This window comes from Molothrus ater, chromosome 12, assembly GCF_012460135.2.
Source record: "Molothrus ater isolate BHLD 08-10-18 breed brown headed cowbird chromosome 12, BPBGC_Mater_1.1, whole genome shotgun sequence".
Classification (NCBI taxonomy): domain Eukaryota; kingdom Metazoa; phylum Chordata; class Aves; order Passeriformes; family Icteridae; genus Molothrus; species Molothrus ater.
The window spans coordinates 9,446,235-9,465,347 of NC_050489.2; the positions used below are offsets into that span (position 1 = coordinate 9,446,235).

The following is a 19,113-nucleotide window of genomic DNA, read 5'->3' on the forward strand; positions in this document are numbered from 1 at the left end:
CTGCACTGACATTGGCACCCTCTTAGTCCATTTTTTTTCCAATTGAGCTTGTTTTTAAGTGAAAGTTCCTAAGGAACTCAATTTTAATACATTCTTTAATTAGGTTTTTCCAGGCTGTCACCTCTCTGAAGCATTTAAAAAGCTCTTTCCATCATTTCCCACAAGTTGATTGGACCTAGGATGTCAGATCATAAGACTACACAAATTGCTATTCACTGGACACGGATCTCATAATTGGAACAATGAAGGAGCATTTCTCTATACATTTGATATAAAATTTCTTCAGTGTAAGCAAGGGAACCGAATATTTTCTTATGGATAATCTTTTTTTCATTATAGAAATGTATATTGACTCCTTTAGTAACAAATAACAGGCAGTTTCTTCAGAATGCTTTATTAATAGATTTTGTATTACAATTTTACCTCCTTCATTTTGACATTTATTTCTCTTTTAATCAGTCAAAATGCCTAGCCAAGAGCTCTTGGCTTTAAGTATGTTCTTAACATCAGCATATTAACTGCCACATTCAGGCTAATAAGCTTAATTTACCTCTTTGAGGTCTTTGTGGAAAAAAGAACCAAACACCCAAATTTTAAAAAATTGATCTAAATGGAAACTTCAACTTTAGTGGCATTGGAAGACAATGATGCTTCTTCATCATCATCATCTGAAGATTCAGTATTATGATTTTACTGCCAAATATCCCAAATATCTGTGATAAGTGCCTCTTTTTGTAATAAAAGATACTGAACAAAAAGCAGTTTAACTCAGATTTTGAAGTCTTGATTTGCAACAGTCCATTCTGAGCCCTTCATTTTATTTCCTTTTGTATTGTGCAGGCAAACAATAGTAGTAGCTTTCGTCATGAGCTCAAGCAGTACATTTCAGCAGACTGAGCTTAAGCACATGCAGATGGGTGTAACATCAGTTTTTTAAAGGATATTATAAATCCATCTGTAAGCAAATTAATGTAAGAACAAAAGAGCATTTTTTCATAATTGTGGGTAATTCTGAACAAAGTTTCAATGGTTCCTCCCAGAAATCTAGATGAAGCAATTGCAGATTTTGATTATTTTTTAATTCTGACTCTTAAATCACACCAGAATGAGTCCCATTATCAATGCAAGACAAAAACAACTGCAATAGATTTTCTGTAAATACCCTGATTTTATCTGCTAGCAGAAGGGTCCCTACACAGGTTATCTGTGGATTTTCTCTTTGCTCATCGGTGACTGAAGGGCCATTTCTGCCTTTCTCAGTGACACAGGGCCAAAGCTCACAGCTCACCTGAGTGTGCTTTGCTGGCTCACAGGTACCTGTGTCAGAGAAACTGAATGCACCCCTGAAGACTGGGTCCACCAAAGTAAAATGTTTCTTTATTCAAGATGTCTTTTAGTGGTTTTGGTATTTCTGACTTTTTTTTTCTTGTGAAACCAGTAGAGAGCATTAACTTGCTTCCCTGTTTGCCCGTATGAGGAAGTAAGTGAAAAAATGATAAATTTGTTTAAGAGCAAATGAAATATTTCCATCTGCCTGCCTGATTTGACATTTCAACTCAATTTCTCAGTTTCTCTCATGAATGGCCCAGCTCTTCCCAGGAACATGCACTGCTTAAATGGTGGACATATGCTACAATAATAACAATTACAAATAATTACTCTAGTGGGGTGAATGAGTAACGCCAATTAGTTGATGTGATGATGTTTCCATGACAAACTCCAGCTGTATAGAGTTGTTCATTTTAAAGTCTAACAGCTTTCTGATATCCTTTGTCAGGCAACAGTGTGATTTTGCCACCTTAATTCATAAATCTGTCCTGATAGATGCATAAGCCATGGACTGTGCTCCTACTTAAATCAAAATTTCAACCAACCCCTAATGCAGAACTAAGTTTAGGTTAAACTGTAAAGACATAGTCAAAGCAGATTTTCTGGTGAATACTTATTAAATAATTTCATTGCCTATTTCCTGAGGAAACCTTAAAATAGAAATGTTGGTGTGCACATGTACTTTGTTACACATTGTCAAATCAAACTCTGGTTCAGGACAACACTTCAGCCTGTTGTTAACCTCATTAACCTCAGACATCAAACACAATGGACTTGCAGACCTAACCAAATTTAAACTTCGCTATCATTCAGAATAGAAATGTTTTACTGAATTGAGGGTTAAACTGAAGGCATGCTCTTAATCTACAGAGGACAGAACTTCTTGCTGAAGTAATATGTACATGATATTGTGTGCATGAGACTAAAAGATTTGGTGTCATAATGCTACTCTTGGAATTAGATATCTGCAAACCTAATTATTAATGCTCTTAGACCAGACACTTTGTTTTTTAAATTTTGCATTTGATTTTCTTTCTTTCTGCAACATGACTGTAGAGAGAAAGGAACTCAAGAACCATGCAGCAGACCAGTAGTACACTTTTCAAGTCTGCTGACAAAAAAAATCAAAAGGCCCACTAAAATAGAAGGCACCAACAAGTTTGTGATGAGTCATATACATCTGTACCATATTCTGTTAGGAGGCATGGATGATTTTTATCCACTGTGGTATAAAGACACAGAAATATTAAATCTGGTCTTACCCCACAATTTGCTGCCACATTTTCCACTCTGCAGTTGACCTGTGATAACTCTTTGCTCACAGAGAGAGGAAGTCAGAAGCAGTAATGGTCCAGAAGTCTTCCAGACCTCCTGCAGGGGCAATGTTTCCACAGCCACAGATTTTCAGAGGAGAGAGGTCAGTGCATTGTTAAATTAGGGACTTAACACAGGAAAATGTGTGAGGAAGTTACAAACCAAAAACATGGCTAGTTTTTGTAAAACTCCCAACCAGACACAACCACCAAGTGACCAGAGTTCTGTGCTGGATGTTAACTTACCAAGTTGTTTCTCCACGCACATTTACTGCTTCTTGAGTCCATGAAGATTTTCTGGAGCCTCCCTAGCCACTGGTCTCTTGGCCAGCCTTGAAGGCCTGGCTGTATCAAGGTGCTCTCTGCTGTACAGTTGTCCCTGCTGCCTGATGTCTCTGCAACAGGCACTTCAAGCTCACACCTGTCCCATTTGCTCAGAGAGATTCTTCACTCATGTTTGAGCAAGAGTGATATCACTGCCAGAGCATGTCAGTCACTGACATCTTGGAAACAGAGGAGGAAAGGAGACAGGCTGGAAAAGCAAAGCCAAGATTAAATAAAACCAATATGAAAATTCTTATCACCTTTTGACAAAAGGCTACAGGAATTTGGAAACAAAAAGCGTCGCGCAGCTCCAGTGACTTGGTAGCTCAGTGAGTTATATCAGTATAAATGGTGTCCTGGAGTATTAAAAAAGGCATCAGACTGGTAACTTCTAGTTAAGAACTGATAGTTAGGTCAAGAGAATAGAGTCTTGTAGGTATTTCAGTGAGTCAAAAAATTTACCCAGTTAATACATACTGTATAAAATTTTGGGCTTTTAAGTTGTCGGATTTTTTTGTTTTGTTTTCAGACTGAAATTTTCAAATATTTGACAAGTTCCTAAACCTGCTTGTAAAAATCCCCAAGTCACAAGCCAGTCGGATAAAAATCTGTTCATTGCAAAAAGGGAAGGGGGAAGGGTAGGGAAGGAAAGGTTTGTTGATAAGTTTGCTGCACTATTAAAGCATCTAACCACAGCCTGGAGCTCAAATCAGCATTCATGTGAAGTTCCTATTTATTAGAGTATATGAAAAGTATTCATCAAAATCATGTCTTGTTTTTGAAAGAGATGCACCCCAGTAATTAGGGTGTAATTAGGGTGTATTCTCGGGAATATGGAAAAGAAGTGATAAACACTGTCAGGAACTGTGCTCTGGCCCATTTAAGGAACATATTTCTGTTCTAAATAAACATTAAAACAACAGTAGAGAATGGATGAGGAAGAAATCACAGAGACATTTATTTATTAACTGAATCTAGGCCCACGTTGACTTGCCTAAATCTATATAAAGAAAAAGGCCTGCAAGTGGCTCTGAAAGTGATGGGAACCCATGCTTCAAACACATGTCTTGAAAGAATGTCAGAAACATTGTTCCCCTTTTGGCTGCGGTTACAGATGCTTTCTCGGGACTGTGGGCTCACCAGTTTCACTTGTCTGGAGCACTCAAAAATACATTTTTCCCTGGAAGACAGTCTGCATATGCTTACAATAAGCATTAATCAAATCAAAGGACTTTCACTTCGGGATAAATACTTTCAAGTGAGTCTGTTAGTGACACTCATAGTAAATTGCTAATAATTAGTTTTTCCAATCCACTTGGGTTGTACTAAGGAACACAAACACTCCCAACATATTTATATGCAGCATAAATCCTGCCTCCCTCTATATGCCTGTGGAAGGCCCAAGGTAATGTGGATTTATTCTGCTGCAGGAACACATGAGAGCCCCTCTAGGTCAGGTGAGTGATGCTGCTGGGTTTGTGTGTCTGAACTCTGCTGGCTGGGCGAGAGCCAGGAGAAGCTGCCTGCTCACCATGGACATCTGCCCTGCTGCTGGGGCTGGAACAGGGCAAAGTCTGCAGCTTTCTGGCCACAAAATATGTAAGTTACAAAACATGGAAACTCTCAGCTCTGCAAAGCCAATGAAACCACATTTTCCTATAACTGTGGCTTCCCCTTTTTGCAGGCTACCCACTCGTAATGGCTTGTAAATTACACAGTGGTATCTCTAGAGATGGGAAATTCTTTTTTTATGCTTGTGAATGTAAGCCAACATGAAGTGGTCCTCTAATGGGACATTTCAAGGTCTTACTGGAAGGACAACAGTCATACCAATACTTCTCAGCACCCTTCTGCTAAGCCAAAATACAGAAGCATGAATTAGAATTATGTCTATATCATAATTAAAATAACACCAAAACTGTTACCTTCAGCAATTTGGTTACTGGAAAATCCCTAGATACAGCTGAGCAAAGCTCCCAGTGGTTTGCTCCACCAAGTCCCAAATAGTACTGAAATGCAATCAAATCATTATTAGAAATGATCTGGTCTATTTTTGTGTAATTTTCTTAACAACTCTGAATACCTCTGAATACCTAAAGAAGTACTGCAGCAGACCATAAGATCCAGCTCCGGCTGAGAAATCTGCATGCATTGCATAAAATGTATGATTCTACAACTCATTAAGTCTAATTTATGGCATATGTAATTAAGCACCTTTGAATTGAACCTAGGTCTCTAGAGATAATAACACTTAGAACTTATATAGGGCTTTTCATCTTCAAAGTGCTTTACAAACATTAACTAATTAACAACATAATAAGACATGAAAGGCGAAAGTACTTACCCATAGTGCTGCATAGCCTCTGTATAATTCAGATTTTGATGTTTTTCAGTGCAAGACCCAGTCTGGGTGCACAGAGAGGATTTACCAGTGGTCCCCTTTACAATCAGAAGAGGACTTTGTGCACTTAGTATCTCTGATACTCAGAGTTCATCCCTTCTCTGCTATTTATTGCTGAGTCAGAAGAAACAGCTCCCAAATGAAGGAAGGCATGGAAAATGACAATTCACAGCGGTTTGAGGGCGCATGAGTTTTCAGGGCTTTGGAGGCAGAGTAATGGGGCAAAATGTAGAAAGGGGCTCCTGAAGAATTCACTGCACAAGATTTCTGGTATCACCTAAGTCCATATCCTTCCCAAGGGAAATCTAATATTTACACAAAGTCTCTAGAGATTGGCTAAAAGACTGGGGAGAAAGCCTTACTTCAGCTCAAATACATTTTCCTGTAAACCCTACATTTTTTTTTCCTTTATTTCTGCTCCTCTGAAAACTGTCAACTATCTAGACTGCTTGTTTGCTAGTTTTTTGGGGTTTTTTATCACTTGGTCTAGTTTACATAGGGTCTCTTGAGACAGTGTATCTTGAGACAGCCTTATTATCTGAATGAATGTTTTCTTGGTGATAGCAATGTTGCAGATGTTAGATCAGGTTACTTGAATCCCCCTGAACATTCCTAATGCAGAAAGATGACAGATAAAATAAAAGGAGAGCAATGAATCCTGATAGTTTTAGTGACCAATCCTTCAGCCATCAGCCTGTGTCAGTGATCATTTTCCTGAGCTCAGAATGCTGCCCACTGTCCGTGCACATGCTGTGCTTGAGCATCACCTGTTCACCAGCAAGGACAATGGTTGTGGTGGCAGCGTCTCCTGTCCCTGCCCAGACAATGCCTGCCTCTGTCCCCATGGGCATTCTACAGTGCCCCAAAAACTGAGAGTTTGGGGACCAGTGGAGAAGCATGGCAAGCATACGAGGCAGAACAATGCACAGGTATCTGCCTAAATCTGCACGCCAAAAATATCTCAGACACCAACACAGATGACTCAGCAGCAGCAGTGCAGGTGGAGCCCCATCAGAAATTAAAGAAAATGAGACATACCATGGACCAGAAAATAACATGCCTGTGGAAGCAGCAGGCTATTGTGCTCCCCCACAGACACACAGTCCAGAACAAATCCTGAAAGGTAACAATCTCACAGCAGCAATGCCTACAAGAGATCCTATGATAAACATAGGCTCTAATCAAATGCATTACGATTTTTAAATGCAAATGTAGAATAGAACTGTCAAAATGTTTTATCCCTAAATTGTGAATGCTAACCTTCCCATACTTATTATATAGCAGTACATTTTAATTTGCCTGGAGCAGAGTTGAATAAAGCAAGCATCACAAACACAATCAGATGGATATTCAAAAGACCTGCTCTTCGCAGTAGCTGTGTGTCTGAGCAGAGCTTCAAATGTTGATCAATTGATTACCAAAATCAAAGAATACATTTCCCAAATGAGCTTCTGTAAAGCACTCAATAGGACCAGAAAAAACCAGCATAAAGTTCCACAGCACAGCAGTTTTCTCTAAAATATTTACAGGTGCAACTTTCTACTACTTTCCTGCTTTATAACTTCGATCTGCACAGATCTAGTATGAGGAATAAAACACTTCTGATAAATCAATGGTTTGATTCAGTTTCAGTGTGGCAAATTCAGTCAAATAAAGACAGAAAACAATTTGAAATTATCCAAAGGTATACTTTAAATCTTATAGCAAATCACAGTCTCGCTGGTACAATTGCCCAAACGATTTTTTTAAATATTTAATGAACAAAATAATGGCAAAAATATAAAGTTAAGCATAACTACTACTGTTCTGTCCATCTGCCATCTCCAATGAGCTGGTTTCTGCTGTGCCATGCTGCTGTACTTGTATTTTTTGCCTTCTGTCAGTCATCTTTGCAAAACAGCCATCCACCAAATGCACATGGTTTTTGCTCTCTGACTTTAACCTGAAAAAAGGGATGAAAAAAGGAAAAGTAACTTGCAATAGGAAACAAACCTATTATTTGTTTGAGCTTTCTTATAGTTTATCCTCTTTCTAAAGGCAAGTTTTCTTGTAACACCTCTGGCAGTAGCTTAATCTGTTATACTGTGCTGTGGTCACCATGATAAAACCTGAGCTGGGGTGAAAATTCTTCAATATCCTCCCTCTGTAGAACAAAATTCAGAGTTGTTCATGAGCAATGAAGTTCTCAGTAAAGACCTTTGTCTTTACTCCCCCATCTTGGGAAGAGGTATTTGTCCTGAAGAACATAATGGGATTTTGACCCTGTCATGTGGCTGCTGTCCTAGTCTGGAAGTTTATAAGGGAAAAATCTGTAGGATCAAATCCATTCTTTTGACTTAAATGAAAATTTTGCTTAGCAATAATTTAAAATATCAGTTGAAAAGCCCCAACCTTCATAATTTCTGACATTTGATATTGAGGTTCTCACTCTTCTAGGATGCAGACTTTATAGCACTCTGTCTTTCCCATGAGCTGCTGCTTTACTAAGGAGAAAACCCCACCCACCCACACCACATCACACTCAGTAATTCCTAGAGTAACAGAGATTACACTGATCTGCAGGATTTTTCTCTTTTCTAAACAAATAGTTTTCTGGAGCAAGCCTCTATGCTGAAATCCTCTTGGGTAAACAGAGAGCACTCCAGGACTTACTGCATCTTAAGCAAGTGAACAAATATTTAGCATTATGACGCTTAGGTGGCTGATTCTCTATCTGTACCTTTCTTTCATCTTCCACCATGAAAAAAAAACATGGCTGAAGAAACCTGACAGGAAATGGTGGCTGGCCAATGCAGATAGGCAAACCAGACATGTGGGAGATCAACAAGTTATAGGGAAGGGATATTTTGTCTCTCCTTATACTTTTGCAGATCATTTCAACAGAGCTTTGTTTCATTTTAACAAAACAGGGCTTAGCTCTTGTTGCCCTGTGCAGTGAGGTAAGGAGGACTTTCAAGGATGACAGAGACAACCCAGAAAACTTCCCATCATTCTGTATGTCCTCAGGGTGCCGAGGGAGAGGCCCCAGTTTCTGACTCTCACTGGTATTTGCTGTTTTCCCAGACTCTTACCAGAACACTCACTGTTATAGAGGCAGGGAGAATAACATTTTATTCTACTCTGTCCCTGTTTCCCAGTTAATGAAAGATTTTGGGAGGTAAAAAACAGATTTTTTTTCCTTCCAGTGCTGTTATTCCCATAATGCACATGAACTTTTTGATCCTTCACCTCTGTATCATGTCTCCTTCAGTATCTCAGTCTCAGGAGGAAACAGCAGCAATTCTGCCTCTGGGTCTTATTCTCATGTAGGTCTGCTAATCACATGAATATCCTTAGCCTTACAACAGGTGATTTAATGGTGTCATTAATCCCATTTTAATTCTAAACTGAGGCACACAGTAATTGCTTGGACAGGAGGCTGGGCACCAAACTCAGATTTCTTGTTAAACTCTTCCAGTGTTCATTCATTTTCTGATACTTCAGTTTTTTCTTTTTGCTCTAAAGTGTTTGCAGAACAGGTATGAAAGGTATCAGAGCAAAAAGAAAACCAAGTTGATGAGAGCAATTAAATGAAAGTATTTAAATAGCTAATGGTTTTTCTTCTTCCATATGACTCTTTCTATACAAGAAGGCAAGATGAGGCTCTTCCTGTGCTAGCAGATAGCTGCAGCTCTGCAGGGTTACTGAAGTGCTACTATTGATCAGACAAGATGGAACATGTTACTGAGGCAATTGGTCAGGCTACAGCAGTGATGGCAGCACATGGCACGTTATGGATAGCTGAAGTAGCTGAGGATATCTATCTTTCTGTCCATCTACCTGTTTTCCAAGATGTCTATCATCATTGAACTTTGCTACCAAGGAACAAGGGCAGCACTTAATCATCAATAGATAAATTTAATTGGGGAGTGGGTCAGATTTTCCTTGTTTGTACCTTTGCTGCTCTTTTTTTTTTTTTCTCTTTTTTAGCTCCACAGTTGTGAGACAGTAGCATTTTCTCACAGCCTGTATGTGTTGTTTTGGGACTCGTGTCAGTAGCAACAGCACAGCTCTGTGTGTCTGCCAGGGCTTATTCAATGGAGCTCCTTTCCAGGAAAACAAAATAGCCAACAGATGAGGGTTACAAAATTTCAAACCCAGTGCCTTTTCATAATATCTGATCCATGGCTTGGAAGCAGCAGCAGTGTGAGCAGTCTCTGTACCTGCCTCACACAGCCACAAGTGTCTGAATGGCAGAGGGAGTTTCCCAAGTTGTACCTGCTGTAAACCCAAACTTCCCTGGCTGCATTTTCTCATAGTTAGTATTCAGCAAAGACACTGCAGCAGTGCAGGGCTGTGTGTTTGCTGGCATTTTTCTTGTTCAAAGCTTTTGAGAACACTTTACTGAGGCATATAATGCTGCCTTGAAATTGGCTTCTAAACCACATTTTGAGAAGATGAAACACAGGCTCTTGGCTGGGTGGTTTTGCCCTGTGCCATGGCTTGCTTGAGGCAGAAAAGCACCCCACCTGCCCCTTCCAAATCTCTCAGCTCAAGTCTCATCAGTCTGGCTCTGATCATGAGATTCCTCTCTAATGTAAGAGCTTCTCTCTTCCCCCCTCCTTAGTTTTTACATTACTTATTACAAGCTCTGGTACATAGATTTCCCCCTCTTACATGGTTTTAAACTCCAAGGAGAATTCATTTATCATTACAGAGTTCTACATTAAAGACCATCTTCCTGGGGTAATGTTGGGAGCAATCATTGTGCCCTCTTGTTTTTATCTGAAGTATTCCAAAAGGAGAGTTAGTTAGTCTAAATTAGGCAAGGGAGTTTTTGCCTTGACATTTGGGAGGTCAAATTTTGCCTGTGACTGTCAACCTCTCAGAAGAGGAGATGGCATTTGGAGTAATCCAAAACTCCTGCAGAGTTACATTACTGTGGCAGCCAGATGAGTAAATCTAGGCTGAAGATCTATTGGTTCAATTACTGCTTGGGGTCAGGACATGCCATAAATTATTAGATATGCAAATGGAAAACTCTGACTGTTGATGAAAGAAAGATGGATGGATTTCTTAAATACTCATAATTAGTGCAAAGACTAACTATATAAACTGATGTATAGTTATTTGCTTGTAAAAGACTTCTGTTCTTAAATGTTACCTGAGTGCAGGTAAAAATAATTACTTTTTTTTTGTTTCATGTGCATGTCATATTTTAAAAATAAACCTAGGAAATCATTTGGAGGCGTTTTGAACTTATTCTGCAAATTTTTGGAAGCAGTTTCAGAACAGCTCAGAAGATGGTAATTCTCATTCTGTTCTCACTTGCCGTGGGGTAAATCTGCAGCACTGCTCTGTGTTCTGTGCATACACACTGACAATGGGAGGGGAACCATTCCTTTGCCTGTGAGGTAGAGTGTGGAAAGAATGCCACAGACTAGCTCAGGTTTGTGTATCTGCTGGAGAGCTGGCCCGGGATAACATGACCTTATCACAACTCTTTATGGACTCTGTGGTGTTTCAAGAGATTTTTGTGGATAGGAAATTAAAATGCAATTAAGATATTACTCTACCACACCTGCTTTTGCTGTTGCTTAAATACATTATTTATAGTTTCATTTCTCAGTGTGATTAAAGTTGGAAGAACTTACCCCTACTTTAGTCATGTAGGAAATCTGCTACATCTCTAAAAACTTGTTGAATTTCTCTTGCAGATTCTCTCTTTGGGAGAGAAGCTTTTACTACATGTAAGACAAAATGATTAGGAGAGTGAGAATAACGTGAGCTGTTCAACGCCACCTGCTGCTGCAAGGGGAAATATATTCCCAGAGGCACCTTGGCTGAGCAGGAGCAGATGCACAACCACTGGAAACTTGTTCTGCTTGATAGTGAGTTTGCAGAAATACATCACAATGCATGAGGGAATGCACTTTCCCAGAACTGAGGCTGACTTTCCCAAGCAGTCTGTGGAAGCCCAGGGAGTTTCTAAAGGATATACAGCATCACTCCCTGGCTGGTAACTTCCAAATAATTTTCATTTCTGTCCCTCTGGATAGAATGTTTTTCAAAACTGCTACAGGCTTTCTGAAAGCTTATATTCACTGCCTAAATATTAATCTCTTGGCCACAACTCTTGCTGCCATTCTTATTATCTTAATAAGAGTTCACATGGTGGGGTTTGAAATCTAGACAGTAAGTTAAAAGTTATTCAAGTAGAGATCAGAAATTAGCTCCTGACACACAGTTTACATAACAGAAAAAAAAGTAGGAAATACATTTTAGCTATTTATAATATATACCAGTTTGAGACAGAAATATTCTTTGTTTATGCAGGTATAGAACCACCAGAAGCAATGGAAGGTAAGAATCTGCAGCTCACCTCTTGTACCTTTGACAGTGGTGGAAGCCAGCGATGTTTGCAGGTAAGAGTGATGTTTGGGGTGGTTGAACTGAGTTGATCTCATTCCAGTGTGACACCAATGTAATTTGGGAACAACCCCTTGAAGCCAACAAAACTGTACTGGGAGAAGCATAAAAATGAGAGCAAACAATCAGTTTTTAAATCTTTTCCTATAAAATTCGAGAATCATTTTAAGTTTGCAAGAAGGCTGCAAGAAACAACTCAGTATGTATAATTCATAATTTCTGTGTAGAAACACTAGTAATAAGGAAAAATTATAACTTTTAAATTATTCAAAAGATGTTTCATTTAAAATGTTATTGTCAAAAATTATTTTTTTCAATGTTCATTTTAATCTTATTAGTTCTGCTGTGAATCAATCAAGAAAGTATCAAAGTTCAACTAACATTCCGTTAACCAGACAAGGTACTCAAAACTGGATGAAATTTAAGAGAAATACCTGAAATAAAGAAGAAAAATAAGAAAAGCACAAGCAATAACAAATATCATACCTTAGTTTACATTTAAAAAAAAATCATGTATGTGGATGAAATAATTTGTGAAAAAGGAATCAAGGAAAATCTACCTTGGGGAAGCAAAGAACTGAAAAAAATTCCACTTTTTGTGGCTTTTAAACAAGTGTAAATTCTGCTTATTGTTATTCAAGTCTTCAGTGTTCTAATGAGCCTGGTCACTTGGTAGAGATTTGGGTCTTTTTCTGTAGTCTGAGAGGTTTTAGGAAAGACTAAAGTTAATTTTACAGAAATATTGCTTTAAACTTACAAGAAAGAAAGATGCTGTAGAAGTTTAGCAGCATGTTTGTATTCCTGAGTGTTCTTTATTTCTATACCCCCATTTTCCTGTTGTGACTTAATTTAATAAATTTCTATTAGGTTTGCTATATATGACTGCAATTTTGCAACAAAAAAAAGCATATTTTTCAGTAGCTATAATAATCAGTGGAAGAAAATGTTCTCTACTAAACATTCTGGACTTGCATAAAAATGTGACTTATTGATTAGCTGGCAAATATTTTTAAATTTTATAATGATTTAATTTATATGAAATTAAATGGCACAATGGACCCATTCAATGACCTTTAGTCTCATTCATGTACAGAGATTTTTTTTTAGATGGTGCTCAGAACAGGAATTCTTTACATCTAACTCAAAGTACATTTTACTCTCTGGTCCCCTCCCCTCAGTTTGCTTATAGCCAATGACAAATTAATTATAATATATTGGATGTGCTGTCTCTTCTTTTATTGCTTTCTTCTTCACTGTCTTACCAGAAAGTTTGTAGTTAAAATAATTCTTACAGTTTTAAAGAATGGAAGCAAATTCATATTTCTAGAACTTCAGCCAGAAGTAACCATATTTTCAGCAGTTGAATTTTCATTAAAATTTACAAAAGACCTCTGCCTTCACTGATTTATTGTTGCATTAGGTAAAACTACCCAGAGTGTATAAAATACTGTGTTACTCCACTTGTTGTCTGATCTAACATGTTATCAGTGATTGCAAGTACATTTTATAACCCCAGCTGCTGAATCGAAAAAAAGGTGATACAAGCATCAATCTCCAGGATAAAATCAGAGCTCTTTCTACCACGGTTTGACCTTACTGATGCCTTTGGATAGTCTTACTTGTCTAAGTCCTTGCAACAATTACCCGGGGACGGTGAGAAAATGCAGCTTTAATGGTGCAGATTGAAATTGTTAACAGCGTCAAAGACTCGCACGCCAAGCCCGGAGATTTCCCAGCACAGGAAAATTTGAGGAAACTCTTGATGCCACTGGAGGAAAGAAATGGAACAGGGCTGCAGACATGAGGCACAGATTTTATTTGTACTCTTTATTGTCTGCATCCCTGAGCTCCACAGTGTCATTAGCAAATACAAAAAGCTATAAATAAAGGACACAGACCTCAATGTACAGTTAACTCCAGCTGTAGCTGCCAAATCTTATTTATAGCAAGAGGAGGCACAGTTAATTACAGGTCACAAAAATCTTAATTTCTGTCATAATACAAGTAATAGTCTAAGAATGAAAAAGCTTCTTTTTGCACTAAAATGGTTTCTTCTAATAGAAGTCTTAATTTGAAAAACCATTTCTGTTTGTAGACTGCAGAACAGGCAAAGAAAGGTTAAATGTGCCTTATTAATCTATTTGATGGTTCTAAATATAATAATATTCAAACTAAAATACTAAATCCCAACAATTTTTCCAAAGGCAAATTACTGTAGGTAAATAAGAATTAGAGATGAACAGAAGAGACTCTTTTGAGCAGTTTGACTATTTGAGTTGTAGCTGCTTATTATTAACATTAAATAAATTTTGAATCAGTGTTCTTAAAATGCTAAATCTTCATGACCTGAAAGTGAATAAAAAGGTCCACCTTATGAACAAACTTAACTGTTTTCCCCAAACAGAGTATCACCAATCATTTCAATGATTCTGAAGTACATGGGATAAGTACGAAGGATGGAGTTAATTATACTGCATATAATCAGACACTGGTCACTCCACAACTTGTAATTTATTTTCCCCTTATTTGCATTTAACTTCCAAAGTATTTCAGGAAATGTAAAATAAGATGATTTGAGCAGTTACAAAGATGATACACATTTAACTTCAAAACTCTGTTTCAAACTCTTAAAAATAAATTACATACAATTTCAGGAAATAACACACCATTCTCATGCAATCTGTAATTGTTGCCTCAAAAATAGTAAACTCGCTTTTGTAGGGGAAATATCACAATTTAGGGCAATAGTATTCATCTGGCAGGTCTTATAGAGATACAAGGAAACAGTTGGGTAATTTGCATCAATATGCTAATTTAAATTCATAGTAGAGTCTATTTGGTCAATATGGTCATATGACTGTAACTTCATATGGAAAATTAGCAGACTGTTTGAATTAATATCCAGCCCCTTCTGTAGAGCAGACACTCTCTTCATTAAAATGGGGAGGACTGCTGCCTTCTACAGCTTGTATTTATCATCACAACTTTGTAGGGTTATTTTAAATATTTTAAAATTTATTTTATTTTATTTTGGAGTGGGAGCTTTTGAGTTTGAATCCTTAGGACAGGTTTACAATCTCTGTGTATATGAACATATCAAAAATTCCAGCATCTAGGTCAGTACTGAGCTTTCTAAATACTTAACAAACATCTTTTTGTATCCCTTCATGTCAGATTTAATTGTCCATGGTGAAAGGAGATGCTAATCAGAATTCAAGAGAAGTACTCTGAGACATGTATCTTTCCAACCTGGGAAAGGAATGCTCCTGGGAAAAGCATATAAGAAAAAAGCAAATTTTCATCTTATTTAAAACACCAAAACAAAATAAATTATTTAAAATTATCATTATTAACTAATGTAGGGCTTTTATACACCAGCTCTATAAGACTGAGGTGCACTGAGGGAAAAGCTCACTCCACAAATACCTTGTTCCTTTCAGAATCTGGCCTGGGAGGATGGTATTTGAGAAGTATTAAATCATACACTACTTTCACAAAGTTATTCTGGTAGCTTTGAAAAAGATCTCTTTTCTATTCTCTGTTCCATGGTTTCCCCAAATATTCCTAATGTCTGTAGTTGCCCACTACAGCAGCTCTTATGGGGCTGAGAGAAACACAGATTTGCTGTGCACTGGTTTGCGCTGCTTCTTCCCAGCAGCAGCATGCCCAGATAACTCCAGTTTGCCCCACTGGTACCAGTGCTGAAAACCAGCAAAGACTCACACCCACAGCTGGGAAGGTGCCTGCAGGTACCAATGCCTTTGGGGTAACTTACACCAGCACACACCACATCAGAGTCACACCCTGAGCTCTTCCTAGGCTGGTGTCTTCCTTGGGGCTGCTTCCTTCTGGGAACCATTCCTGGCTGCATGCAAGTTAAATTTGTCCAAGTTGGTTGTAGGCACCTCTGAAAGCCATCCAGGAAAGCCTGGGCCCACTGAAGCCAACAGAATCTTTCCAGGTGTTTCAAAGGTGCTCTGATGTCCCCAGAGGGAACAGTTCTTTGCATGTTTCTCAGGTCTACATTTAATCTGCAAAACAGATCCTTTGCAACTGAGAAATCTCTTAATTTGTTTTTGTGTGGCCCTATCTAAACAATGATAATGCAATCCCAACTGAATATTACTTGCTAGAATTACCTGTATGAAAAGTATTAAAGTTTCTTTTCATAGCTGATGTAAGCTTTCATCTGAAAATAGAGACCTTTAAGAAGGTCTCTATTTTCCACACAAAATGCACAGGATCTTTGAAAAGCTTTGTAAAAGTGTACATGTAACGTACAAAAACGATGGCAGATTTTGTTTAGAGCAGTGTTGCAAGCAGGAGCCCCGTGGCCCTGCATTTGCAGCAGTGGTGGCTGTGCAGCCATGCTGGGTTGCACAGCTGGGTGGGGACACAGGAAGGCAAGGTCCTCACCTGGCAGAGCTGACAGCTTCCATCGGGGGGACAGTCTAACTCAAAGTGACAGCAGTTCAGAGGGGAGGAAGGGCAGCAGCAAACAAAGATCAGGGAAAAAGTGATTTGCAAGGGCACTGTCTTGAAGGGACCCAGATGAGCACACTGTTGCAATACCTTAAGGTTGGTCTGTTTGCTTTTTAATTTCTGGAGTGTCAAATTCTAGTGTGACTGCCCAGTTTTCAGCAGGCTGATGCAAAGAACAAGAATTTTGGTTTGGAATGGAAAGTGACAGAGCAGGAGGACAGGAAGAGCATCTGGTAGGAAAAGCATAGGGAGGAAGCACCTAGAACAGCAGCATTTTCTCCTAGGCTTGGTTACATCTGTAAAATATCAAAGCATCCTAAATAAAGTGTTTTTGGGCAAGTGCTTGGGAGTGACAGGGATGGGCAGGAATGGCAACAGTACAAGTGCATACCTATCTTAATGAAGTCTCACACCATGTTTGCAACAGCCCTTTAGAGAAATCATAGCACACCATTCTTAGTGAGCCAGTTTGGCACAGCCTCTCCTTATGTAGGAAACCACTCCTATGATCTCCTGCAGGTATAGGAGTGAAATTATCTGCTGCAGTAAATTCACAAGTTTAGCATTCCTTGCTACTGTGACCAAAGGTTAATGTTTTGCTGCTTGACTGAATCAAAATCACCAGTTGCCTATTACATATTTTTGTGGCCTTGCTCACACATTTGACTTCAGCAGACTTTGAGTACTCTAATTCCCTGAGTGGTAAATGAAAGCCATGTATGTAAGAGATTAAGTTTTGTTACTGCAGAACAAAGCAATTCCACAAATGGTTTTCTCTTGCAGCTGATTGGGTCACTGAGGGTAGCTCCAGGCAGCTTCTGGCTGCAAACGTGCTGGGTGACCATCAGCCTGGTGAAAACACAGAGAAGGAGGGACTGCAGCAGTCTGGAACAAATACCTGACTTCAGGGCTATGGCTTCTTTTGGCACAGATGGCTGTGTGCAGCAGACACCACAACATGTGGTGCTGAGCAGTAGCCATTCCTGACACAGATAAACAAACAATAAGAACGTTAAAGACTCAGGGAGAAGAGGAAGGGGTTTGGAATACTATCTCATTTCAATCCACTTTCAAAAACTACAGAAAATTAATACTATTTTTGAAAAAAATATTCTAATCTAGATGCTCAATAACACAAAACTTTGCTTTATTTTAAATACTCCATAAGACTTGAATGGAGGCCTCTTTTCAAAAATGAGAGTAAAAACCTGAAATTCTTTAAATTGATAGTCTAGTGTATGGCCATGCTCCTACTCAGAGTAAGTAATTGGATAATTTAGCCATAGCACTGACCTGAACAATGGTACTCTCTTGAAAGTTCACCTTTCTGTCAAGTTGTCAGTGAGTGAATTTGAAGGCTTTGAAACTGTCCTTGCAAAGTTGTGCCTGAGCGGGGTCATGGAAAGCATCTGTGTGGAGCACGGGGTGGAAGTGTTAACCAGAGATGTTCCATTTGAGAGCACAGGGCTGCCAGCTTCCTATTGAACTATAATTTACTATGCAAATGCCAAAATAAAAAGTGCTAAGGTTCTTTACTGAAATTATGGTGACACCGTGTTAGTTCTAGAAGACAAAAAATGGGAGTCACTGAGGATGAGGAGGTGCACTGCAAGTGCCAGAGAGCAAGCCTGAAAGGTAGAGGGAGCAGGCTATTTCTCTTTGTTATCGAGTGAAATGACTCCACAAATATGACAATAAATCACTGCAGGAATCAATCTGAGTGGAGGCAACTGCTCCATGCTGATAATGCATCAATCAATATTTAATGTTTACACTTTAATTAATCTGCACGTAGGAAGCATTCTTTCAGTGACAAAAAAGTGATGAGAAATAAAACACCTTTTATATCAAACAGCGACGAATGGCTGCCTATCTGTGAGGCTTTGATTGGGCCCTCAATTGATCATTGCAGCCCCTTTCGATTGCTCCAGTGTGCAATGTCACATTTGGGTATAAAGCAAACACCGTCTCTTGGAGGGAAGGAGGGGGAGCTTCTGAATCTGCTTTTGAGTGATTACAACTTAATCAGAACAAAGAAAGACTGATAGCAAGGTGAGTTCTTTGGAAAGACTGGGCAGAAGCAATTACGCAAAAAGATTTTCAACATCTGCATCAATGGCACATATCTGAACAGATTTTACTGTGTATTACAATTATTGATACCTGCTAAGGCTTTGCACAGAAAAACAATTCAGATGTTGACTGGTAAAACTGCCTTCCCTTATCAGAGGTACCAGTGGAGACTGAGAATTGGCCATTTTGTCACTGTTCTGAATGTCAGGGAAGGGCCAGGTGCTGTGTGGACACAGGAGAAGTCACAATTCCTGCCTCAGAGTGTTTTTCCTCACTGCTCTGTTTAACCCTTGTAAACTCTAGTTCCTTCTTTTTAAAGGGCCTGATTCACTGTTCATTGATGTCAGCTGAATGTCTTCTATTGACTTCGGCAGGCATTGCTTTAGTCCATAGATGAATGGTATTGAAAGGCACAGTGATGAAAGACAAATGAAAAGACAGTGATACCAGACCAGTAATGTTCAATTATTCCCTTAAAAAAAGGAATACTACAGCAGTACATTCTCCATACATAACTAAAGCTTTCCTATGCTTATGTCCAAAACAATTGTTTGAAATGTACAGACTTTTCACATAATAAATGCAATAGTAGCTATTAAAAATACAGAGAGATTAGCAGTCTGGAACTTAGCTCAATTAAAAATATTAGAGATCTGAATCCAGATACAAAATTGTCATAACCTTACAGTGGGTACAACCCAGGGAAATTTTATGCTATTTTGGGTGTCAAATTTGAGTTATTTCACAAAGTCTGTCATGAAGCTATGATTGGGCAAGGGACCT

At 38.7% G+C, this 19,113-nt stretch overlaps 1 long non-coding RNA gene across 1 annotated transcript in view; it reads right to left on the reverse strand.

Moving 5' to 3' along the window:
• Positions 1 to 7,090: 7,090 nt before the first annotated feature.
• The window catches only part of LOC118691041 (uncharacterized), a 29,808-nt gene continuing 17,785 nt past the window's right edge, over positions 7,091 to 19,113 (reverse strand). Inside the window, exons 3-4 of the long non-coding RNA XR_004980949.2 lie at positions 11,729 to 11,869; positions 7,091 to 7,309 (exon numbers count right to left, since the gene is read on the reverse strand). This is a non-coding gene — a long non-coding RNA (uncharacterized LOC118691041). The remainder of the gene's footprint in view (positions 7,310 to 11,728; positions 11,870 to 19,113) is intronic.